The sequence below is a fragment of the Puntigrus tetrazona genome, chromosome 3 (genome assembly GCF_018831695.1).
Source record: "Puntigrus tetrazona isolate hp1 chromosome 3, ASM1883169v1, whole genome shotgun sequence".
NCBI lineage: Eukaryota > Metazoa > Chordata > Actinopteri > Cypriniformes > Cyprinidae > Puntigrus > Puntigrus tetrazona.
In genome coordinates, this window is record NC_056701.1 from 24,098,951 (window position 1) to 24,125,711 (window position 26,761).

At 37.8% G+C, this 26,761-nt stretch overlaps 2 long non-coding RNA genes and 1 pseudogene across 3 annotated transcripts; 2 read left to right on the forward strand and 1 right to left on the reverse strand.

Annotated features, from left to right (window-relative positions):
• Nucleotides 1–1,899: 1,899 nt before the first annotated feature.
• On the forward strand, nt 1,900–8,802 carry LOC122342058. Of its 2 annotated transcripts, none has more exons than XR_006250511.1 (7): nt 1,900–2,072; nt 2,182–2,287; nt 2,439–2,569; nt 4,409–4,617; nt 6,851–6,919; nt 7,099–7,172; nt 7,682–8,802. It is a non-coding gene; the product is annotated as an uncharacterized LOC122342058 (long non-coding RNA). The 2 variants fall into 2 exon arrangements; XR_006250510.1 differs by having other exon boundaries at nt 2,439–2,565.
• Nucleotides 8,803–23,257: 14,455 nt separating this feature from the next.
• LOC122342068 lies at nt 23,258–24,929 on the forward strand. Its single transcript, XR_006250521.1, has 5 exons — nt 23,258–23,927; nt 24,100–24,355; nt 24,573–24,616; nt 24,707–24,775; nt 24,849–24,929. It is a non-coding gene; the product is annotated as an uncharacterized LOC122342068 (long non-coding RNA).
• A 365-nt stretch (nt 24,930–25,294) lies between these two features.
• LOC122341360 lies at nt 25,295–26,591 on the reverse strand (annotated as a pseudogene).
• Nucleotides 26,592–26,761: the final 170 nt, after the last annotated feature.

Sequence of the window (26,761 nt, forward strand, 5' to 3'; positions counted from 1 at the left end):
CAAATGTCGATGCCATGAGTCAATGACTATAAAACAGCATATTATTCAAAAACAGCAGATATTCAACCATTTATGCAATAAACATGCTGTTTTTAACTTAAATGGTTTGATGATTTTAAGCAAAAAGTGTAAAAGTTCACCGGCTACATCTTATGGGCTTATGTCTCCACAAAACAGTTTGTAGCACTGTTTCAAGTCACACACACCTTTTGTGTTTGCTAGATCAACATTGCTGTCCAAAAATAGAGGCTTATGCCAATCCCTACCCCTAAAACTAGCCCTACACAAAATGCATGCCCAGAATCAGTGAGAAATGATTAAGTAGGGTGTAAAAGCACCTCATGTCCATGTTCACCTCACACTGCTGCCCCCGGGAAGATCTGACCGTTTGTCTGAATGCGTGTCACTTCCTGCGGTGTTATCTGGTAAACAGATTTTTAGAGAAAATTTTTGTTTTTTTTACAGAAAGGATAACATTTTAATATGATGAGTTTTATGCAACAAAGAGGTAAATACTGTTTCGCTGCTTAATATTTTTGTGGAAAATCAGTAGAAAGTTAAAAAAAGGACATCCTTTTTATAACATAAATCCTTGCACCTCTGATAAAACTAATGCACCTTTGCTAATATGTATAAAAAAACAAAAACATACAGACTTCAAATTTTTGAAGGGTGATGAATTTCTTTAGTTATCATTCGAATCTATAGATGCTACAACTTTTATTTATAAAATGTCAAAAGCATTTAAAATAACATTTATCATTTATTAAGAAATTAACCAAAATTATTTCATGGCACATAATGCATAAAATAATATTTGTGTGCGGTCTAGTGAAAATCATGTTCACTCCTTCTGGAGAAGTTCTGTTTTGCCTCATAGTTTGGAACAAAAGAGTGATTGTGGCCGAGGGAAAATAGAGAAATACTAGACTGATTGTTTTGTAGTGGGTTTCAGACCTCTGCTGCATGATGAATATGGGTTTACATATTACATATTCTCATTTCCTGTTCTACTCAGTCCAGTCACAGATTTGGAGGATGGGTTTGGGTGCCGTCTCTGATGGAAGAACTGCTGGGGTGAATGAATAACAGCTCGGTGCTGATTTGAGACCTCTATGACAATGAGTCATGGGAAAACCAAGTTAAAAAAGAGGTTAGCTCTTAGGAGGAAGGTCTTCTATGTAGAAATATAAAAAAATATAAAAAGATGAATAAATGCAAATTAAGACATGCAGAGGGCTGGTGTACTGACATAACATGCTACCTATCAGACTGTGCTACCAAATATATTTTGCAATCTTTTAAGGGTAAATTTAGGGTACGGGTAGGTATGAACGTAAAAAATAGCCTCAAACCACATGATCAAAGAACAAATCCGGCTCTCATCACACCTCGTGACATAACATCGACTTTGCTTTGCAACCTGGATGAATGAAAATGCTCAGAAAGATGACCGCCGATTGTTATGCTGAATTGATAAGACTGATAGATGATAAAAGCTTATCACTGATAAGACATGAAGCAGCTAATGATGGGAAAAAAGCCCTGAAAATGCTGAAAGAACATTATTTAGGAAGAAGTAAACCAATATGTACACAACGTTAACCCAGCTACGCATGGCGGACAATGAGAGTGTTACTGACTACCTTATACGAGCAGAAAACAACATCACAGCTCTAAGAGATGCAGGAGTGATATATATATTATATTTGTTATATATATATATATATATATATATATATATATATATATATATATATATATATATATATATATATATATATATATATATATATATATTATTATTATTATTATTATTATTAGTTAGTGAACGTTGGTGTAATTCATCTCTAAAAGAAAGGTGGCGGTAGGGAAATAATGGGTCAGAAGACGGGAAAAACAAAGAAGACATTTCCCGAAAACAATGTGCTCATGAGAAGTTATTAAAATAACGGAGATTGAATCATATAAAGGAGTTACTGGCTAAAACAACGAACATGTCGATGAAGGCGATTTAATCCTGGAGAAATCCTCCTTCAAGAAACAGGGGAGGAACTTCAGCGAGAAGAGAGGTTTAGAAAGAAACTTTAATATTTCTTTAATAACGATCATACTCTATAAATATTTCGGTTTCAGGCAAAATAACATTGAAATAGAAGTTGTCTGTCGTTTTTGTCGTAGAAGAATAGGCTTCCGGACAGACCGAGACAGATTGAGATGAATTTATTGGAGCAGCAGACAAGAGCTCAGAAAAGACTCGAGTCAGCCTGATGATTGAATATTTCGAGTAAGGGACCAGAAGAGTTCAACAAATACTTCTTTAAACCTGTTTTAGGAGCCTACACAACTATCGAAAGCTGTCTGCTCCTCAGCAAGCCTGCATTTCTTGAACTTGAACCTGAACCCTGGAAGACTCGAGCCTTTCTTTTTTCTTTCAGACAAATGCCCCCGGTTTGACCCTTTGACCCCTGACTGCAGTCAAGCACACAGTCCAGTCTGGAGATAGAGACGGACAGGCGACTGATGGAGGCTTCTTGGTCAAACATTACTATCATGTCAGATCATGTGTGTAAGATGTCTTTTATTCTTGTGATTTTAAGATCAACTTTAAGCCTGCGGTCACACGATCCTTGAGAAATCAGAAAAAGGGGACGTTTAAAATAAAAGTAGGAAAAGAAAAGTAAAGCATTTCTCTAAAATAAAGGTATTTTGTAACATTATACATGTCTTTATCATCACTCGATCAATATAAAGCGTCCTTGCTAAATAAAAGTAGTAATTTCTGTAAATGTCTGTCATTTTGACCCTTTCTTTCAGTGTGGCCTGGATGACTGGGGTTTCTCCTCAACTTGTGTCCAGACCCGCCATCATTTCTGTTTTGTAACTTTGTGAATAATATTTTTATTGTAGGCAATGGATTTGGTTTATACACTAAAGGCTGCGTATAATATATTTTTGTGTCTTTGTCCGTGTCTGTCTCTGTGTGTGTGTGTGTGTGTGTGTGTGTGTGTGTGTGTGTGTGTGTGTGTGTGTGTGTGTGTGTGTGTGTGTGTGTGTGTTTATCATTTATCCGGCTCACGCCCGCTTTTTTTTTACTGCAAATATAGATAAATATAATTTATTCGTTCTGTTGCTAAATGTTAAGACATGAGGTTATTTTTTTGTAAAAAGGTAAAAGTGAAAAAGTGTAGGTTTCTCGTGTGTTTCTTGTATAATATTTCATGCCGCCTGCTCAATCTGTCAGTTATTTTCATTTCTTGTAGCTCAATGTTTCTGTAGACTCACTGATATCTTAAAGCAAAACTATTTATTCGTCGGATTTTAAACAATGTGTGTTAAATGTTTTCGGTTCGGCTTGAAATAAATGTTCTGATCTGAAATATTAATAATACTAATAATAATAATGATGAAGAATAAAATGCGTAAGTCAGTTGTAAATGTACTCTAAAAATAGTAGGTCACAATAACCTGTACTGTGTAATATTTATGATTATATGTATTTTTTAAACGGAGAGTAATCTTTAAAAAGCCGTCGAGAAGTTTTCTTCAAAGCCCGAGTGGCGGAAAAGCTGGCGCGCGCCTTCATGACTTCAGTGGTGTGTGTCGATACAAGCAGTGATGTTTGGGTTCACTAAATACTAAATACAGGTCTGTTTTATTAACATCTGCTCTGATCTGATCTCAGCTGCTGTTTTTGGGTCACCGGCTCTGTCCGTCCACGTGAGGAACAAGTCGTTTTCTTCTCTGAGAAATTAACTCTGATTTTAACTCCTTTTAACTCTTTGCCAAAGAAGAAACCCAGATGTGGAGTGCATCCTAATCGAGGACTTGCTTAACTTTTGTTTTTATGTGCCTGAAGTTTCCATGATAATTCTATTATTACTTCTAGAAATGTATTCTTGGAGACATTATTATATATTTGTACACCATCTATGACTACTTGTAACTCTAAATGTATTTTATCATTTCCAAATGTCACGAGTTTAGTTTTATTTCAAGGTGTTGAGACTCCTGTCATGAGTGATGGTAAAATCTAGACGATTAGTTTGGGCTACTTGATAAAAATAATTAGTTGACATGTGGTTATACAAAGTTACTTTTCTTTAGTAGAAGGTCTAAAGTGGACACTCAAAATAAAGTGAAAGCATACAGTCAGCTCCAGACCCTGCGGCCTCTCACAGCCTCGGTTTGTTCAGCTAGATGTGTTCAGTATATGTTTTAGACCCTGGAACAACATTTTAATCTAGAAATTTAGTCTTGACCGTATCTTTACACCTAACCTTACCAGTGAGTCTTGTCTAAAATCAGAGGAAACGGTAGATGAATGACACGGATCCTAAGCCTAAACTTAACAGAAACTATAAACAGGTTCTTCAGATCTGATTGGCTAATCACAATGTTGTTTTAGGGCAAACGAAGATGTTGAACCGGGAAGACGTCAAACTCTCTGAAATCAGGATCTTCCTGCGGCCTCCTCCTCATCCTCCTGCTCCTCCTCCTCCTCCTCCTCCTCCTCATCCGATGCCCCTTGGCTCGGGGACCGGTCTGCAGTGGAGTCTTTTTGTTGTCTGGTCCCTGGATGATATGACGGTGCAGAGAATGTGTGTTGAGCCGAAGGTAAGAGGGCTGGATCTGTTTTATTTTAACGTTTAGCCTGTATGCCAAAGGATGAAATGACTCATTGAGAATAATGTGAGTTGATAAAGAGTTCCCAGGGAGCAAACACTTTCTTCTAAGCTCAGGAACAATCACTTCAAATATCAACCACTAACATTTACATGAACTTTATGAAGGCAAATAATGTGGTGAGATTAGGAGCAATTGTTTGGCACAGTAGAGGACGCTTGCAGTCATACGTCTTCTTGGGGCTCAGGTCCTGGGAGAACTGAGAGGATGCCTGAACATCCCGAGACATGAACATCAGAGAAAGAAGGAGATGGTCTGGTCCTGGTCCTCTCCATCATCTCCACCAAGTTGTCTGGGACTCCGTCTGGGTGCGAGTCAACACTGATGAGCTCGTCTGACAAAACCTAGGGTCATGAAACCCCAGAACAAATGGAGTCAGTCCAGAGTCGGTCCTGGGAGTGTGTTCAACACAGGCTGCTGTGGCGCGAGAGGGCCGCATCTCGCTTTCTGAGCGCTTTTCTGTGTTTATTCATCAGAAAGAGCTGTAGCATGTGTAGAAGATCTCCATCATTTACATCCAGATTGTGGCCAGGTAGCGTGAGCCATGCATCCAAGTGCACACACAGAGCACTAAGTAGTGAACATGCGCCCAGGAGCTGGTTGTTCCTGTAAAGGGACCCTACGTTTTGTTGTTTTAGGCTGAATCGAAACTGAAACAAAGTGTTTGATTTACTTTTTCACTCTCGTTTCATTCAGTCTTGACTGAGCTTGTAAAAGAAACACAAAGCATTTACTTTACATAAACGTATAGAAGTTAAAGCAAAGGTATAGTTGCTTTTGTTAGATCTCAACAGCAGAAAAGTTTCTTTCAAAAACCAGAAAAGGAAAGCCTGGGACATGAAACGGGTCTTTGGTGAACTAAGGTGTCTCGCCAGGAAAGCATTTTCTTTCTGGGAAACAGCCTGAAGGGGAGGGCATGACGAATCTCTGACAAGTTGCCTGTAGGGCAGCTAAAACAAACGCAACAGTTAAGACACTGATCGCAAAACCAAGCTGTAATAACAACATGGAGAGCGACACTGAAGGTGAGAAATAACGGTACTTTCTTTTTACTGCGGTTTCCACCTGTTTGGAGCTGCTTGAGCTTCTTGACTCATCTTCTGTAAACGTTTGGGGTTGACTTGCAGGTAAAAGCAAAACAGCATCGAAGTAGAAGTTATTATAGAAGTGAAGTGTTCCGGACAGACTTCACGAGCTGCCGTTATTGCATCAGAATGCATTATTGTCAAGTATATTATTATTAAAGTAATAATAATAATAAAAATGACCGCCCTGATTTCTTGTGATTGTGCTCAGTTTTGTAACTGAAGAGCGGGAGCTTGTGAATTATTCGTTGAGTAAGAATGGCAAGAGTTTTTATTCATCATTTATGCTTAAAAAATCGTCGTGTGTGTGTGTGTGTGTGTGTGTGTGTGTGTGTGTCTCCTGCAGCTCCGCTCCGTTTTTGTAAATGTGAAGAAATGATTTATTCGTTAGTAAATGTTAAGACATGAGCTTATTTTTTTTTTGTAAAGTTGAAGTTAAAAGTGAAAAAGTGTAGGTTTCTCGTGTGTTTCTTGTATAATATTTCATGCCGCCTGCTCAATCTGTCAGATATCTTCATTTCTTGTAGCTCTATGTTTCTGTAGACTCACTGATATCTTAAAGCAAAACTATTTATTCGTCGGATTTTAAACAATGTGTGTTAAATGTTTTCGGTTCGGCTTGAATTTGCCCGTGATGATCTGAAATAATAATAATACTAATAATGAAGAATAAAATTCGTAAATGTTAAGTCAGTTGTAAATGTACTCTAAAATAGTAGATCACAATAACCTGTACTGTGTAATATTAATAATTATTTCCTTATTTATTTTTGTAGATGCAGTATTTTTAGATTTCCTCCATTGCATTGTTTTAGAGTTAACAGAAATGCCCGTAAAACTAATGGATAAAGTCCCGGCAGTAAATGTTCTCTTATTTGACCGATTTCTGTATTTTTTAAACGGAGAGTAATCTTTAAAAAGCCGTCGAGAAGTTTTCTTCAAAGCCCGAGTGGCGGGAAAAGCGAAGCGCGCGCCTTCATGACTTCAGTGGTGTGTGTCGATACAAGCAGTGGTGTTTGGGTTCACTAAATACTAAATACAGGTCTGTTTTATTAACATCTGCTCTGATCTGATCTCAGCTGCTGTTTTTGGGCGTCTGTGGAGGTGTCTGAGGAGAATCTGGAGACTTCTGCGCTGCTGTGAGTCTGGTGAGGATCTGACACGATATTATCAAGCAGCACTTTACAATAGTTTGAAGTCATTAACATTATGTAGAGTTACTGAATAGATCAGTAGTCCTGCAGTAAGGAGCTATACTTGATCTGGAAAGTCTGCCTTATTCTTTAGAAACACCGTAAAAATCAACAATGTTGTGTCATTTCACCAGACCTAAAACTTTCAGTTGAAGAAACATCACCAGCTCTGTCCGTCCATGAAGATCAAGTGGTGTCCTGCTCTGAGGTGAGACACATTAACTGTCATTTACCCTGGGCTTTTTTTTTTTTGCAAAATCTGTTAATGTCAATTTCACTTTTAATAGCTCATGATAAGCGTTTAGATTATGTACATTATTTTTAGTTGAATACATGAACCGTGTATTTTCTGTCAGATAGAGATATCTGCATTTAAAAAAAATAATAGCCTGATAAAACATCTTTTTACATTATGATATTCAGTATTGCTGGTCGAGGTATTCTGGACAGGATTATATGATTCAATTATTCTAGCATTGTCAGTGAATTATTAATACTGTCTGGCAGGTTGTTTTTAGTTTTTTTTTGAAGAATGAAAAACGTCCAGTATATTTGTTAGCAATATTAAGCTAGGTGTTTATTCTGTGCTTGATAGCATTGATTTAAAAGCTAAGGAAACACCTACAGACCAAACTAATAAAACTTCAATTGACAAAGAAAAGAATGCAAACAAGACACAGGGTTATTTCTAATGTCCTCTTTGTGTTTCTAATACAGATGATCGTTTTGGATGAACTGATGACAAGTGAACGTTTCTGAGTTCCCAGACCTACATTTCAAGCCTCTTTTAAAGTCTTCCCCTTCAAATCATCGGCTGCTTTACTGACAGGGAAACCAAGTTTTTACTGCCGAGGTACTCACTAAACCTGCTCAGGAGGCCACGCTAAACTAAAGTTTTCACTTCAAACATCTTTATACACTTTGACCGAACTGGACAAAAACTGTAGTCTTTTGGTTCATCTTAGATGTTCAGAAGAGTTTTGTAAAGCTCAGCTGGTGAAGCTCATTAGAGCATCACTTCCTTGTCTCATTTTAGACGGGTACTACTGATAATCAGTTTACACACACATGTGATGCAGTTACACACTCTCTCACTAATTCCTGTCCAGGTTAATGATGTGGACTAGAACTTAGAATGGATTGTACCACTGCTATGACATTATTATACTCTTACATTACAAAGGGTTTTAGTTACGTTTGGGGGAAATAGATGTTACACGGTAGTCATGAAGAACAACAACAATAAAGTGTCCCAGAGGGATGTCATTCGGGGCATGAACGTGATTGTTTACATCCTGAGAATTTAAAATGCTATTAATAGTATGTGGAGATACAATAAGAAACATTATTATTTAGATTATAGTGTTCTGTTTTACTCTGAATCTCTACAACCTCAGCCCAGTTTGGATACGGATAGATGAAGTTGAGTTCATTTAAATACAGTGTTCATGGTGATAATAAAACAACCGTTTAGGAGCCCTTTCTGCTAACATGCAGATCCGTATTAAAAAGCTGTGCACTGGGATTTAAGAGAAATCTCTAAAGACCGAGGCCTGCATTCACAAAACACTTTCTTACCACTAAGAGATCTCTTAAATAGTTTTTAGCTAAGTTTACTTTTCAAAAACAGCTGAGACCATCTTTTACTGAGAAATAGAGAGAAGTCTTGACCTGAAGTGACCTCGTCGCCGTGGATGATGTCAGCAGGCTCACTAACTTTGCACACAGTGATCGGCTGATAGTCTCTGTCGGAGATTTATTCATAGAAATATTGTAGAGAGCGCTATTATGGTCCCATGTTCAAATAAAAATGCTAATAGCCACATTCAAAAAGATTTGACACTAATTAAATGTTCAGCTACATGTACATGTATCCTTCTCATAAACAATTAGCAGACGTGCATATATACATCCTTTTAATTAACTGTAGAATGAAGGTGGCTGACTAAGAAAACCAAACTGGATGCAAGAGCAGCTGTTATTACAGCAGGGATATATTCAGAGGAATTTGGGATAACCACTAAAACCATGTTGTGGTGACTTAATAGTCCATGTTTCACGCTTTGTAAAATACTTTACTTTACAAGCAAAAGAGGAGTCCTAAATTTAAAACAGACACATTACTGAAGATCGTCTCCTAAACCTGCGAGTAATGAGCCACTTTTAGCCTTAAAACGTTTCGTGAATACAGGCCCAGGAAGTTAGTTACAAACCCTATCCAAACCAATCGGTACCAAAAAGGCTCGGTTGACCTATCATCATGTTACCCTTCATTTATTGTTACTTGTGCGTCGTTTAACACAACGCTGGCCGCTTAGTTTCATTCAGCCTCAACATGTAAGCAGCACAATGTCGTGAAACTTCTCTTCACACTGGGAATAATGGCTGACTGAAACGCCCTCTCACTTTATCTGACAAAAGCCTGTGTTAAACACTGTTCACGCGCTATTGCTCGACCTGAAGCAGGATTTCTCAGCCCTCACCTGCTTGTCATTGTCTAGTGATCCTGAAGACCTTGATCAAGTAGTTCAGGTGGATTTGATGAGTTTGATCAGGATCGTTTGAGAAATCCTGGTCTAATGAAGAGTGCTGACCTCATTAGTTCATGATTTTTAGTCTTAGATATAGTGATGCTTTGTCTGCACCAGACTAAAGCTCAGTGTTTTTATATTTTATATATTATGAAGTTGCCAAGTGTTTAAAGAAATGTCAGTAAAAGTGTCAATAAGGAAATTGATTATTTGTCATTTGTTTGTTTTGCTTTATACATTTTGCATCATGAGATTCATCATACGGCCTTATTGTCACATGCTCTGAACAAATAAAGTTTGATTATCTAAATAAATTTTGCTGCATTTATTTACGTTGCTCGTGAGGGCGTCATGATACGAATTGTAGTCTTGTTTTGGTGTGGTAGTGATATTAACTTAATAGTCATCATCTGGCCTAGCATGTCCATGTATGTGAAGATCATAATGTGTGAAGTGAAACGACAGCGAAAAGTCATTTAGTTTGAATCACGCCTCTACGTTCTTACTTAAGTGATATTTGTCTCAACAACATGAATGAGTTCTTACTGGAAATGAAATAATCATTATTAGTACATCTGAAGTTCATGTGGATTCATGTGAAGTTTTAAAATATGAAATCACGTTGAAGTAAGTCTGGAGTACATTTGCGTGTAGCATTATAAAATATAAGGATGTTTGTATTACTGATGAAGAATTTAAGTATTACTTGAGTCTGACCACAGAAAAATAAATGAAAGTAATGATGTAGAAAGTGTTATGGACCTATCAGGAATATTTGGATTCTATTGCTTGAAGAAGCTTGTGTTTCCGTTGTTCATTGGTAAGAAAACACATGCACTGTTCTAGAGCTAGTCTCATTTCTCTGTGTACTGCACAGCTATATGTAGTTGAAATGACAGTAAAAACCATTTGACTTGACTTAGGTCTGAAAATTTCAACCAAAACGGGTAGTGTTGCCAACTTAGCGACTTCTCTGACCCACCTGGCATCATTTTCCAGCGACTTCCTGTAAAGAAAAATGCCAAAAAATGTGCTCCTGAAACTGTGGTACAGCATAAAGTGGAGCTTGCATTTTATTGTGCTTTAGTATGTGATTGTAAGAAGTGGCCATTTTTAGGATTCTCTGCTTAACCTAAGTCTCTGAGAATCTGACACCTTGTACTTCAGGAGACTTCAGGAAGAGGAACATTTTTTCCGCTTCCACTGTGCCGACCAGAATTTAAAAATCAGCTGCATAATGGAGGCCATGTGCATAACTCCGCTGACCTCAGAAGGTCCACTAAGACCAGAAGCAACGGATGAGGAATCACTGCGCTCTGTATCGTGTCTGCCTATTTCAATGAAAAGTAACTAAAGTGTGCTTGCAAAAAATAAAATAAATGGGATATTTGAGTCTCTTTGGAGGTGTCTGGGACGTACGTGATGTTTTACGACAGGGGTGTCAAACTCAATTCCTGGAGGGCCGGAGCCCTGCAGAGTTTAGATGCAACCCTAATTAAACACATCTGATCCAGCTAATCAAGTACTTCAGACATACATAGTATATATGTTTTAGCAGGGTTGCATCTAAACTCTCCAGGGCTCCGGCCCTCCAGGAATTGAGTCTGACACCCCTGTTTTACGAGACAATGGCAGACTTACCTGATTCTAGAGTGCCCCCGTGTGAGCCTCCATTTACACGTGTGGGACTATTTCGGACCATTCTTGGTTAAAAGGGCACGCAGTGATCAAAAGATGTGTGTTTACATGTCTCACTACGAGAGCTATTCATCTCGGGGTCCCTTGATACGGATTCCTTTATCAACGCATTACAGCGATTCATCGCCAGGAGAGGCCCACCTTCTGAGATACCATCAGATAACGGGACTAATTTTGTGGGTGGGTTGCGAAAGTTGCGAAAGGCCATTCATGAATGGAATCAACAAAAGATTTCTGATGACCTGCTGCAGAACAACGTAAAATGGATCTTCAGTCCACCTGCCGCCTCACACATGGGTGGTGTATAGGAGCGACGTATTCGCACCATAGCTAGCTAGTTTATTAAAGCATCACCCTTCCTTTCTTTGAATGACCCTTTTCATGGGTCATTGGGGCCCCTTTAAGAACATTTTTTCAGATGTTGGCTGCTGCCCCAAGGGTGCCTTTGGGAAGAAACGTTTTTATCATCTAGGACTAGTGGACTCATGAAACAAATGATCGTTTTAGGGGTGCCGAGGGCTTTCCAAGGGTGCCTCAAAAACAAGAAAAGGTTGGGAACCACTGGCCAAGTTTTTTTCGGTTCTAGGTTGTTGGACTTCTGACGATTTACATAAGTGTTTGATTAAAACCTACACACTCCTTACATATTCCCAATAGTTTTTCTTATAGCATCAGATTTTTGTTGCTCGGTCAGTAAACGTGGATCAGCAGCTGTCTTTGAATCTCCCTCACTGAGACACAGGAGTATGATGAAATAGCCTCAAATGTTTCACAATCTTTCATCTGGGCCAGCCATATACTGTTTCGGACTTTAAAGGAACAATTTGGTTTGAAAAACATGATGAGAAGTACAGAATTGTTCCTGAAGTGTTGTTTCACGCAGAGGCTTGTCACGTTGATACGCTCTCTGTCTTTCTTTAGACTGCATTCCAGTGTCGAGAGTCGAGATCGTCGTTTAAACCCCCGGTGCAGGGTCCCTTTCGTGTGGATGCTGCCTGGTCAGTTTTCCAGTTATGGAATTTCCCTAAAATTCACGAAGTGTTGGATCCCTTGAGGAATGCAAGTAACAAACTAAATCACCTCTCTTTTTAACCAACAAAGCAAATAACTGATATTGTGTTTTGCTTGACCACAAAATGCGATAGACACAATAATGCTGCTGTAACACATTCATAACAGGAAGGAAACTCTCCTTTTTGTAATTTTCAAGTGAAACTGAAGGCCTTAAGTTGTTTACATACATTTGATAAGTTGACAAACCTCGTCCCAAAGGTTTTTGCTTAACTGTGCTGCCTTTTGCATAGCTTTTATATAAAAGAAAATATATATTTAAAATATATTTAAAGAAATATTTGTGTCCAAAAAGAGATCTTTGAATGAAATACTGATGTTTGTTTCATAGCGCAGGACGTAGATGTTATCACACAGCAGCCTGAACGTGTTTTATGCTGTGAACTAATAAACCTGAATGATATAAATCCATTTGCTGTCTTTATTTATCTTGCGCTAGAGGCTTTAACAGGCTGAAGTTATCTATACTATGGTATGTACCCACTTACATTGAATAACATCTTTTATGAATTAACGTCTTTTTATTAACGTCTTTTACGGTCTCAAAGGCTATTTAAAATTTAAACTTTCAATTTGAACATATTAAAAAATGAATTCTTGTGACTAGCTAAATTTTCATGCAATCCTTCAGAAATCTTTCTAATATGAGATGTGTTATTAAATGAACTTGAAGTGAAAATATTAGGTGCATTTTTATTTATATCATTTCACAAATGTTTAGGAATGTTTATTTATTTCCATAACCAAGAAAGTCAAGAACATTTTTTTATTTTAAAATGTTATTTAGTACATACAAACAGCATTACTTCAATTTATTAATTGATATTTGCTGAAAAGTATGCTCTGCTCCTGTCCAGGACAGGTCAAGTTTTCAAGCTAGTTCTCACCACCTTTTGTTGGCAGCATCAATAAACTACACATCTGCTTTGGTACAGGAGGCTGTTTTAGTCTGGGGTGTATTATTTTGTGTCTGTTTTGAATGTGCTGAGGAACAGATCTGATCATGGACAGGACACTCATTATGTAGACAATTCTAAGGGCCCCCAGAGATCTGCTTTAATAGTAATAACGTGTCCCGTCTCTGGACTCCTTGTTTATTGTTTTTGTCTCGTGCCATGTGCTTTCTGTGCCCTGCCTTCCCTCCATGTTAATTGTATTATTGTCTTCAGCCGTGCATAGTTAATTTAGTAATCTACCTGGTGTATTTAAGTCCTGTGTGTCCGATCTCGTCTTTATGTGCGTGTGATTTTGTCCTGTCTATCTGCCTCCCTGCCTGTATTTATATTGTTTATTTCATCCCTGAGTGGATTAAAAGTCCTTATGTTCATTTATGCGAGACAAATTACACCCCTCTCTGATTCACTGCATGGTTCAGTCCATCCTACCCTCATGACGTTACCCACTCTTCTGCCATTTGAAGGAGGTAACCAGAATATCCTGCCTTTTAAAAACAGGCTAAAAGGCATTGCAGTTTGATTAGAAGCATTCATTTTAGTATTTGAATGTCTGGCATAGCTTTACTTAGTATTAAAGATGAATTTTATGTCATGTAGATCTGGTTACAGATTCTCCTGACCCTTTTGCTACATTCATCTAAATACTAAACCAATATGAAATATCCCTCCACATGAAGGAGAGTACCAAGAACTGGAATTTGCATGAAATCTTCAAATCTTTCTTACGGTTACATTTACTTCTGTAGAAACAAGACCATTGTACCAATCGAGACGTTTCAATTATACTAGTCATGACTTAGTTTATTTATATTGGCATCTTCATGTAGCAAGCTGGGAAAAGGGGTGGAGGGGAAGAAACAATTTGTAAAGGAATGCGTCGCTCTCAGGAACTTCGATGGATTGCCACATGTGCCACAAATCGTGAAATTTCCTCCTAAATAACATGTATTATAAGAACATGGAAGTGTTTGGGCAAACACACTGAGGCCAAGTGGGGGTCTGGTCTGGGGTCGCCAACTTTCTGCAGAGACAGAACACCTTTGGGAGTCTGGTGTGGATGAATTAAGTTGTTCTGTTTATTTTTGCCTATTTTTGGAATTCATTTACCTGTGCCTCTTATTGCTTGGCTCGGTCCCTCACAGAAGGTTTTGATTTTCTCAACAATAATGAAGACAATAAACAACATAACAGTAAACCAATTAAACTCGCTGTTGATGAAAATATTAATATAGTGCTGTCTTAATATACGCTAACAATTCTTTTACATTGTGGTAGAAATAATTGATTCACAAATGTAAAAGTGACTGATTCAAATAATCCATTCACGTATTGAGGACTAACCCACTGAGCCGAATGTCGGTAAACTCACATTTTTATCAGCGGGTCAATTATGGAAAATTTTAAGATATTCCTGATAGGTCCATAACACTTTCTACATCATTACTTTCATTTATTTTTCTGTGGTCAGACTCAAGTAATACTTAAATTCTTCAGCAGTAATACAAACATCCTTATATTTTATAATGCTACACGCAAACGTACTCCAGAAAAGCAATAAATGCCTTCAACGTGATTTCATATTTTAAAACTTCACATGAATCCACATGAACTTCAGATGTACTAATAATGATTATTTCATTTCCAGTAAGAACGTAGACGTGATTCAAACTAAATGACTTTCGCTGTCGTTTCACTTCACACATTATGATCTTCACATACATGGACATGCTAGGCCAGATGATGACTATTAAGTTAATATCGCTACCACACCAAAACAAGACTACAATCGATCCGTATCATGACGCCCTCTAGAGCAACGTAAATAAATACAGCAAAATTTATTTAGATAATCAAACTTTATTTGTTCAGAGCATGTAACAATAAGGCCGTATGATGAATCTCATGATGCAAAATGTATAAAGCAAAATAAACAAATGACAAATAATCAATTTCCTTATTGACACTTTTACTGACATTTCTTTAAACACTTGGCAACTTCATAATATATAAAATATAAAAACACTGAGCTTAAGTCTGGTGCAGACAAAGCATCACTATATCTAAGACTAAAAAGCATGAACTAATGAGGTCAGCACTCTTCATTAGACCAGGATTTCTCAAACGATCCTGATCAAACTCATCAAATCCACCTGAACTACTTGATCAAGGTCTTCAGGATCACTAGACAATGACAAGCAGGTGAGGGCTGAGAAATCCTGCTTCAGGTCGAGCAGCGCGTGAACAGTGTTTAACACAGGCTTTTGTCAGATAAAGTGAGAGGACGCTTCAGTCAGCCATTATTCCCAGTGTGAAGAGAAGTTTCACAACATTGTGCTGCTTACATGTTGAGGCTGAATGAAACTAAACGGCCAGCGTTGTGTTAAAACGACGCACAAGTAACAATAAATGAAGGGTAACATGATGATAGGTCAACCGAGCCTTTTTTGGTACCGATTGGTTTGGATAGGGTTTGTAACTAACTTCCTGGGCCTGTATTCACGAAACGTTTTAAGGCTAAAAGTGGCTCATTACTCGCAGGTTTAGGAGACGATCTTCAGTAATGTGTCTGTTTTAAATTTAGGACTCCTCTTTTGCTTGTAAAGTAAAGTATTTTACAAAGCGTGAAACATGGACTATTAAGTCACCACAACATGGTTTTAGTGGTTATCCCAAATTCCTCTGAATATATCCCTGCTGTAATAACAGCTGCTCTTGCATCCAGTTTGGTTTTCTTAGTCAGCCACCTTCATTCTACAGTTAATTAAAAGGATGTATATATGCACGTCTGCTAATTGTTTATGAGAAGGATACATGTACATGTAGCTGAACATTTAATTAGTGTCAAATCTTTTTGAATGTGGCTATTAGCATTTTTATTTGAACATGGGACCATATTAGCGCTCTCTACAATATTTCTATGAATAAATCTCTGACAGAGACTATCAGCCGATCACTGTGTGCAAAGTTAGTGAGCCTGCTGACATCATCCACGGCGACGAGGTCACTTTAGTTCAAGACTTCTCTCTATTTCTCAGTAAAAGATGGTCTCAGCTGTTTTTGAAAAGTAAACTTAGCTAAAAACTATTTAAGAGATCTCTTAGTGGTAAGAAAGTGTTTTGTGAATGCAGGCCTCGGTCTTTAGAGATTTCTCTTAAATCCCAGTGCACAGCTTTTTAATACGGATCTGCATGTTAGCAGAAAGGGCTCCTAAACGGTTGTTTTATTATCACCATGAACACTGTATTTAAATGAACTCAACTTCATCTATCCGTATCCAATCTTGGCTGAGGTTGTAGAGATTCAGAGTAAAACAGAACACTATAATCTAAATAATAATGTTTCTTATTGTATCTCCACATACTATTAATAGCATTTTAAATTCTCAGGATGTAAACAATCACGTTCATGCCCCGAATGACATCCCTCTGGGACACTTTATTGTTGTTGTTCTTCATGACTACCGTGTAACATCTATTTCCCCCAAACGTAACTAAAACCCTTTGTAATGTAAGAGTATAATAATGTCATAGCAGTGGTACAATCCATTCTAAGTTCTAGTCCACATCATTAACCTGGACAGGAATTAGTGAGAGAGTGTGTAACTGCATCACATGTGTGTGTAAACTGATTATCAGTAGTACCCGTCTAAAATGAGACAAGGAAGTGATGCTTCATTATCTTCAAGCTGACAGGCTGATGATCTAATGAGCTTCACCAGCTGAGCTTTACAAAACTCTTCTGAACATCTAAGATGAACCAAAAGACTACAGTTTTTGTCCAGTTCGGTCAAAGTGTATAAAGATGTTTGAAGTGAAAACTTTAGTTTAGCGTGGCCTCCTGAGCAGGTTTAGTGAGTACCTCGGCAGTAAAAACTTGGTTTCCCTGTCAGTAAAGCAGCCGATGATTTGAAGGGGAAGACTTTAAAAGAGGCTTGAAATGTAGGTCTGGGAACTCAGAAACGTTCACTTGTCATCAGTTCATCCAAAACGATCATCTGTATTAGAAACACAAAGAGGACATTAGAAATAACCCTGTGTCTTGTTTGCATCATTCATTTCTTTGTCAATTGAAGTTTTATTAGTTTGGTCTGTAGGTGTTTCCTTAGCTTTTAAATCAATGCTATCAAGCACAGAATAAACACCTAGCTTAATATTGCTAACAAATATACTGGACGTTTTTCATTCTTCAAAAAAAACTAAAAAACAACCTGCCAGACAGTATTAATAATTCACTGACAATGCTAGAATAATTGAATCATATAATCCTGTCCAGAATACCTCGACCAGCAATACTGAATATCATAATGTAAAAAGATGTTTTATCAGGCTATTATTTTTTTAAATGCAGATATCTCTATCTGACAGAAAATACACGGTTCATGTATTCAACTAAAAATAATGTACATAATCTAAACGCTTATTAAAAGTGAAATTGACATTAACAGATTTTGGCAAAAAAAAAAGCCCAGGGTAAATGACAGTTAATGTGTCTCACCTCAGAGCAGGACACCACTTGATCTTCATGGACGGACAGAGCTGGTGATGTTTCTTCAACTGAAAGTTTTAGGTCTGGTGAAATGACACAACATTGTTGATTTTTACGGTGTTTCTAAAGAATAAGGCAGACTTTCCAGATCAAGTATAGCTCCTTACTGCAGGACTACTGATCTATTCAGTAACTCTACATAATGTTAATGACTTCAAACTATTGTAAAGTGCTGCTTGATAATATCGTGTCAGATCCTCACCAGACTCACAGCAGCGCAGAAGTCTCCAGATTCTCCTCAGACACCTCCACAGACGCCCAAAAACAGCAGCTGAGATCAGATCAGAGCAGATGTTAATAAAACAGACCTGTATTTAGTATTTAGTGAACCCAAACACCACTGCTTGTATCGACACACACCACTGAAGTCATGAAGGCGCGCGCTTCGCTTTTCCCGCCACTCGGGCTTTGAAGAAAACTTCTCGACGGCTTTTTAAAGATTACTCTCCGTTTAAAAAATACAGAAATCGGTCAAATAAGAGAACATTTACTGCCGGGACTTTATCCATTAGTTTTACGGGCATTTCTGTTAACTCTAAAACAATGCAATGGAGGAAATCTAAAAATACTGCATCTACAAAAATAAATAAGGAAATAATTATTAATATTACACAGTACAGGTTATTGTGATCAACTATTTTTAGAGTACATTTACAACTGACTTAACATTTACGAATTTTATTCTTCATTATTAGTATTATTATTATTTCAGATCATCACGGGCAAATTCAAGCCGAACCGAAAACATTTAACACACATTGTTTAAAATCCGACGAATAAATAGTTTTGCTTTAAGATATCAGTGAATCTACAGAAACATAGAGCTACAAGAAATGAAAATAACTGACAGATTGAGCAGGCGGCATGAAATATTATACAAGAAACACACGAGAAACCTACACTTTTTCACTTTTAACTTCAACTTTACAAAAAAAAATAAGCTCATGTCTTAACATTTACTAACGAATAAATCATTTCTTCACATTTACAAAAACGGAGCGGAGCTGCAGGAGACACACACACACACACACACACACACACACACACACACACACACACACACACACACAACGTATACGATTTTTTTAAGCATAAATGATGAATTAAAAACTCTTGCCATTCTTACTCAACGAATAATTCACAAGCTCCCGCTCTTCAGTTACAAAACTGAGCACAATCACAAGAAATCAGGGCCGGTCATTTTTATTATTATTATTACTTTAATAATAATATACTGGACAATAATGCATTCTGATGCAATAACGGCAGCTCGTGAAGTCTGTCCGGAACACTTCACTTCTATAATAACTTCTACTTCGATGCTGTTTTGCTTTTACCTGCAAGTCAACCCCAAACGTTTACAGAAGATGAGTCAAGAAGCTCAAGCAGCTCCAAACAGGTGGAACCGCAGTAAAAAGAAAGTACCGTTATTTCTCACCTTCAGTGTCGCTCTCCATGTTGTTATTACAGCTTGGTTTTGCGATCAGTGTCTTAACTGTTGCGTTTGTTTTAGCTGCCCTACAGGCAACTTGTCTTTGAATTACTCGGAGGTTCTTCATGCATTAGATGTAGCCTTCTCCTCATGTCCTTCCCTTTAGGCTGTTTGGAAAGAGGCCTCTTTTGGGGCGGCGTTCATTCACCAAAGCTCCCGTCTCTTTCCTACTATTGGTTGTTTGTTTTTGTTTTAAGAAAGACCGCCACCTGCTGTTGAGATCTAACAAAGCAACTACACCTTTGCTTTAACTTCTATACGTTTATGTAAAGTAAATGGTTTGTGTTTCTTTTACAAGCTCAGTTAAGCCTGAATGAAACGAGTGAAAAAAAAGTAAATCAAACACTTTGTTTCAGTTTCGATTCAGCCTAAAACAACAAAACGTAGGGTCCCTTTAAAGGAACAACACATTATTCTCAATGAGTCATTTCATCCTTTGGCGTACAGGCTAAACGTTACAATAAAACAGATCCAGCCCTCTTACCTTCGGCTCAACACACATTCTCTGCACCGTCATATCATCCAGGGACCAGACAACAAAAAGACTCCACCGCAGACCGGTCCCCGAGCCAAGGGCCATCGGATGAGGAGGAGGAGGAGGATGAGGATGAGGAGGAGGATGAGGATGAGGAGGAGGATGAGGATGAGGAGGAGGATGAGGAGGAGGCCGCAGGAAGATCCTGATTTCAGAGAGTTTGACGTCTTCCCGGTTCAACATCTTCGTTTGCCCTGAAACAACATTGTGATTAGCCAATCAGATCTGAAGAACCTGTTTATAGTTTCTGTTAAGTTTAGGCTTAGGATCCGTGTCATTCATCTACCGTTTCCTCTGATTTTAGACAAGACTCACTGGTAAGGTTAGGTGTAAAGATACGGTCAAGACTAAATTTCTAGATTAAGATGTTGTTCCAGGGTCTAAAACATATACTGAACACATCTAGCTGAACAAACCGAGGCTGTGAGAGGCCGCAGGGTCTGGAGCTGACTGTATGCTTACACTTTATTTTGATTGTCCACTTTAGACCTTCTACTAAAGAAAAGTAACTTTGTAACCATATGTCAACTAATTATTTTTATCAAGTAGCCCAAACTAATCGTCTAGATTTTACCATCACTCATGACAGGAGTCTCAACACCTTGAAATAAAACTAAACTCGTGACATTTGGAAATGATAAAATACATTTAGAGTTACAAGTAGTCATAGATGGTGAACAAATAGATAATGTCTCCAAGAACACATTTCTAGAAGTAATAATAGAATTATCATGGAAACTTCAGGCACATAAAAACAAAAGTTAAGCAAGTCCTCGATTAGGATGCACTCCACATCTGGTTTTCTTCTTTGGTAAAGAGTTAAAAGGAGTTAAAATCAGAGTTAATTTCCTCAGAGAAGAAAACGACTTGTTCTTCACCGGACGGACAGAGCCGGTGACCCAAAAACAGCAGCTGAGATCAGATCAGATCAGATGTTAATAAAACAGACCTGTATTTAGTATTTAGTGAACCCAAACATCACTGCTTGTATCGACACACACCACTGAAGTCATGAAGGCGCGCGCTTCGCTTTTCCCGCCGCTCGGGCTTTGAAGAAAACTTCTCGACGGCTTTTTAAAGATTACTCTCCGTTTAAAAAATACATATAATCATAAATATTACACAGTACAGGTTATTGTGATCTACTATTTTTAGAGTACATTTACAACTGACTTACGCATTTTATTCTTCATCATTATTATTATTAGTATTATTAATATTTCAGATCAGAACATTTATTTCAAGCCGAACCGAAAACATTTAACACACATTGTTTAAAATCCGACGAATAAATAGTTTTGCTTTAAGATATCAGTGAGTCTACAGAAACATAGAGCTACAAGAAATGAAAATAACTGACAGATTGAGCAGGCGGCATGAAATATTATACAAGAAACACACGAGAAACCTACACTTTTTCACTTTTACCTTTTTACAAAAAAATAACCTCATGTCTTAACATTTAGCAACAGAACGAATAAATTATATTTATCTATATTTGCAATTAAAATAAACGGAGCGGCGCGGAGCCGGCGATAAAACACACACACACACACAGACACACACACACACACACACACACACACACATACACACACACACACACACACACACACACAGACACACACACAGACAGACAAACACACACACACACAGACAGACACACACACACACAGACACACACACACACACACACACACACAGACACACACACACACACACACACACACACACACACACACACAGACACGGACAAAGACACAAAAATATATTATACGCAGCCTTTAGTTTATAAACCAAAACCATTGCCGTACAATAAAAATATTATTCACAAAGTTACAAAACAGAAATGATGGCGGGTCTGGACACAAGTTGAGGAGAAACCCCAGTCATCCAGGCCACACTGAAAGAAAGGGTCAAAATGACAGACATTTACAGAAATTACTACTTTTATTTAGCAAGGACGCTTTATATTGATCGAGTGATGATAAAGACATGTATAATGTTACAAAATACCTTTATTTTAGAGAAATGCTTTTCTTTTTTTCCCTACTTTTATTTTAAACGTCCACTTTTTCTGATTTCTGAAGGATCGTGTGACCGCAGGCTTAAAGTTGATCTTAAAATCACAAGAATAAAAGACATCTTACACACATGATCTGACATGATAGTAATGTTTGACCAAGAAGCCTCCATCAGTCGCCTGTCGGTCTCTATCCCCAGACTGGACTGTGTGCTTGACTGCAGTCAGGGGTCAAAGGGTCAAACCGGGGGCATTTGTCTGAAAGAAAAAAGAAAAGCTCGAGTCTTCCAGGGTTCAGGTTCAAGTTCAAGAAATGCAGGCTTGCTGAGGAGCAGACAGCTTTCGATAGTTGTGTAGGCTCCTAAAACAGGTTTAAAGAAGTATTTGTTGAACTCTTCTGGTCCCTTACTCGAAATATTCAATCATCAGGCTGACTCGAGTCTTTTCTGAGCTCTTGTCTGCTGCCTCCCTCCAATAAATTCATCTCAATCTGTCTCGGTCTGTCCGGAAGCTTTCACGTCTATATTCTTCTACGACAAAAACGACAGACAACTTCTATTTCGATGTTATTTTGCCTGAAACCGAAATATTTATAGAGTATGATCGTTATTAAAGAAATATTAAAGTTTCTTTCTAAACCTCTCTTCTCGCTGAAGTTCCTCCCCTGTTTCTTGAAGGAGGATTTCTCCAGGATTAAATCGCCTTCATCGACATGTTCGTTGTTTTAGCCAGTAGCTCCTTTATATGATTCAATCTCCGTTATTTTAATAACTTCTCATGAGCACATTGTTTTCGGGAAATGTCTTCTTTGTTTTTCCGTCTTTTGACCCATTATTTCCCTACCGCCACCTTTCTTTTAGAGATGAATTACACCAACGTTCACTAACTAATAATAATAATTATAATAATAATAATAATAATAATAATAATAATAATAATAATAATAATAATAATAATAATAATAATACAAGAAGTTGCTCAGAATTACATTTTCAGATGAGTGTGAAATAAACCATCTTATAAGTCTGAAACAAATGTTAAACAACCTAAACCAATAAATGTATAATAAAAAAAAACATTTAGGAAAGTTTCTCAGACAGGATTTAAGGATCAGGCTTAATCTAGAATAGTTCATCTTTCTTTAAAAAAATGGCTTTCAGAAACACAGATTAAGTACAGATTGCTAACTCCTGGACTATAGAGATCTGAATTAAATTGAACTTGATTCGTTTAAAACCAGTTGTTACGTCCGTATAGTCCTGGGAGGGTTTTTTTTCTCTCTCTCTCTCTCTCTCTCTCTCTCTCTCTCTCTCTCTCTCTACTATCATCTCACAGGATCTGTGATTGGACAACACTACTGTCAATCTTCATCAATTGCATTACACCTGTAGCCAATCGGATGTCAACTGTCTCGTATAAAGACCCGGATGACACGTGGAATGGAGGGGAGCGATTTGTGTTTGGTTGTTGCGCTCTCACGTTTGCTTTATTGGCTTCCATTTTGATTCTGTTTGTTTAGTTACCGTGTGTTAAGTTGTTTCTCTTTTGCATTTGTAAGAGCTTGATTATTGAACTGCATTCGTGCTGTGACTCGACTCTTGGGGTTCCGAGTTGAATTCTGTCCTACATCAACACATAGTGATGGGACTAGCTGAGCATGTCACGTGACGTACATTTTGCAACACACAGGGTAACATTTGTTTAATCACACTAGTTAGGGAGCGGGGGGGTATTCCAGAAAGCTTGGTTAACTTACCATTTGATAAATCATAACCTCTGGGTTGATTTACCCCAAACAGGCATACCATGAGTATGTCGGTTCCAAAACACCTGAGAAGAGTTAGTTTAATCAACCTCCAACTGGTTACCCAGAGTTAGTGCGCGTGCACGGTGCATGTAGAAAGACATTTTCAATGGATCGCCGATTTCACGAGTCACCATGGAAACTCAAAGCGGAAAAAAGAGAGCGGCGTATTTCACAGAGACAGAGTTGGAGGTTTTAATGCATGCTTATGAGGAGTTAAAGCCAATAATATTAAAAAGAAGCAATACAGCTGCATCAGCGAAAGCAAGAGAGTTGGCTTGGCAAATAATAACCGACAGAGTGAATGCGTGAGTATATTAAATTACAAATTTGGTATTGGCTCCCGTTTTATTATAATGCAAAATAATGAAGTATGATTTATACATCCTTTTGAATGTTATATCACTATGAAAGCATTTACTTTTGCTGCCATTTATTTGTTTAGTTTAAAATAATAATGCATGTTTCTTATTTAATAAGGTGTAATCCTTCTGGAGCCACAAGAACTTTAAGCCAAGTCACAAATGAAATGAAACACAAAACCATTCCGCAAAAGGTAATATTTGATTACACAATTACTGAACTATTATTATAACAGGATTTAGTATATTCATTCAGTCATGTAGCTAATAGAAAGAAGACTGAAGGCTCCGTCTGAGGAGCTGGCTCTGTCTCTTAATAAAGAGCATCCAGGGGCCAGTTCATCACACACAGCATGCACCACAAGTGATGAAATGTGAGTTTACCTCTATGATTTGTTTTAATTTTTTGTCCTAATAATTGACCATCTCTGTCACTTAAAGGCTTTTTGAACAAGATAAATGTTTTATGTAGGCTTATTTTATTTAACTGCATATGATGTATAGACTACTGTGATCTTAGAGTGACATGTTACTTCATGTATTATTTTCTTTGATAATATTGAGAATTTTATGGGTTGTGTGTTCTTTCAGACACTGATGGACTCTCCAGAAAGAACACAGTCTGTCACAGACTTGTAAGTGATTTGTTGTCAGGTACCTTTAGTTGCTTTTAGGTTGTTGTTTTTTTTTGCCAGATAATGTATATTTGAATATTTTTCATGTAGGATGAAGATGACGATGAATAGACTACATCTGCTGTGACAGAAGTGGACAATGCTGGTAGATGCACTGAGGTATGATGCACACCATTATAATGTATTGCCCCTTTTTGCATTAAAGTAACAACCTGTCATTGTCCTTTCACAGAACATACCTAGGGGTTTGCCCACAGATGAGGGTCCTTCAACCTCAGCACACAATCTAAGCAGGGTAACAATTTGTGTCCAGATTTTAATTATATTGTCTGACCAAACAATCTCATTTCTTACATTTTTTTCCACCTTCCTAGTTGCCAGCAAAGGAGCTGTATAAGGTCCATCTTCAAAAACAAATAAGGAAAAGTGACATGGAGATGGACCTTATACAGCTCGAAATGGAAGAGAAAAGGCTCCTCGTTAAAAAAGCAGCACTTGAAATTGAATTACTGGAGCATCGCCTTAAGGTGAGAACTTGTCTGAATATTGTCAGAACAATCTGTTGCATGATAAAAGTGTTGGGTGTATGTATATCTGTGTGTATGTATAAAGCAACATAAAAAAAAAAAAACATTTTATTGAATTTTACTTTATTTTTTTTTTCCAGGAAATAAAGAAATGAAGTGCCTGGCAGACCAGTGCAAAAAAACTAATAAAAATAATTTTGACAGATCCTGTCTCTCAAAAGTCTTCCATCTCTGTTGGCCTGTAGAGTCTGTAGGTGTTCCTCTGGGCCATCTTCCTCAATACAAGGAGGGTGGCTCTCTCCTCTTATACTGGCAATATTGTGAAGCACAACACAAGCCACTATAATGTCGCATGCCCTCTCTGGACTAACCCGGAGCCCACGCAGACACTGAAACCGAGATTTGAGGATCCCTATAGTCATCTCCACCTCGGCCCGTGTTCGGCTGTGAGCCAGGTTAAAGCGTGTCTGTGGTCCAGGCTCAGGTTCAGGGTAGGGTGTCATTAAATAGGGAAGACAAGGGTATCCTCTGTCCCCCAGCTAGTAACCATTGTACTGTCCTGTAACGATTGAAGTGTACAACACAAATATAGTAAAAAGGAAAAAAAAAATTGTATAAAGTAAAACATACCCTGCTGAAATGTCTGGCATAATGATGACTCGCTGAAAATTCTGGCATTATGCACAGATCCTGGCCACTTTGCCTCGACATTGGTAATTATTTGGGTAGCCTCACATATTACCTATGTAGTGGAAAAAGTAATGACTTTAATGATTTTAAGAAGGGAAAAAAAGTTAAGTTGTTACCTGCACATTGATACTATGAACAGATTTCCTATTAACATAGTCTCCCTCATTTATTGATGGAGCTTTAATAGGAATGTGAGTGCCATCAATGCACCCAATTACATTTGGAAACCCTGAAACAGAAAGTTATGGAAGTATGAAGTGTGTGTGCGCATAATGAATACATGTATAGATATAAATAATATGATTAAATATGCGTCATAGATTTTACTACAAAGGACAAACCTGCCACTCTGTGGAATTCGTCTTTAATAATAAACAGACGTTTATGGCCAGGGAACTGTACAAACGTGGGTAAGAACTGTTTAAGTGCCAGACATACTGAACGAACGGCTCGACACACAGTTGCCTTTCCCACATGCTCCGAATCGCCCACACTGTACAAAAAATGGCCAGACGCAAAAAACCTAAGTGCTATGCGCTAAGCGCAGAACCGCGGTTTGTCACATTTGCGACATGCGGTTTTAAAAGACGTGTTAAATAAACTAAGGAATCTTTCGAAAAACGATAACGCTCTTTCAAATATTCATTGGGGTATGCAAACACGTCAATACGTGGTCGTATAACCCTCTCCCGACGAAAAAAACCTCGTATAAGTTGTGCTTCTACGTCCACAGGATCCTCCTCAAAAGGGCACGCCATGCTCACCGACCTTCTGAAACGAAGTTACTCTGAAACATAACCTGCTCCCGAGCAGGTTATCTTCAGAGAGTCAGTTGTTATGGTTACATACATACCCAGAAAGTTACCTCCGTTTTTGGAACTGAAAGTTGAGGTTATCTGCGAACTTACCCTTAAACATACCCAGGTAT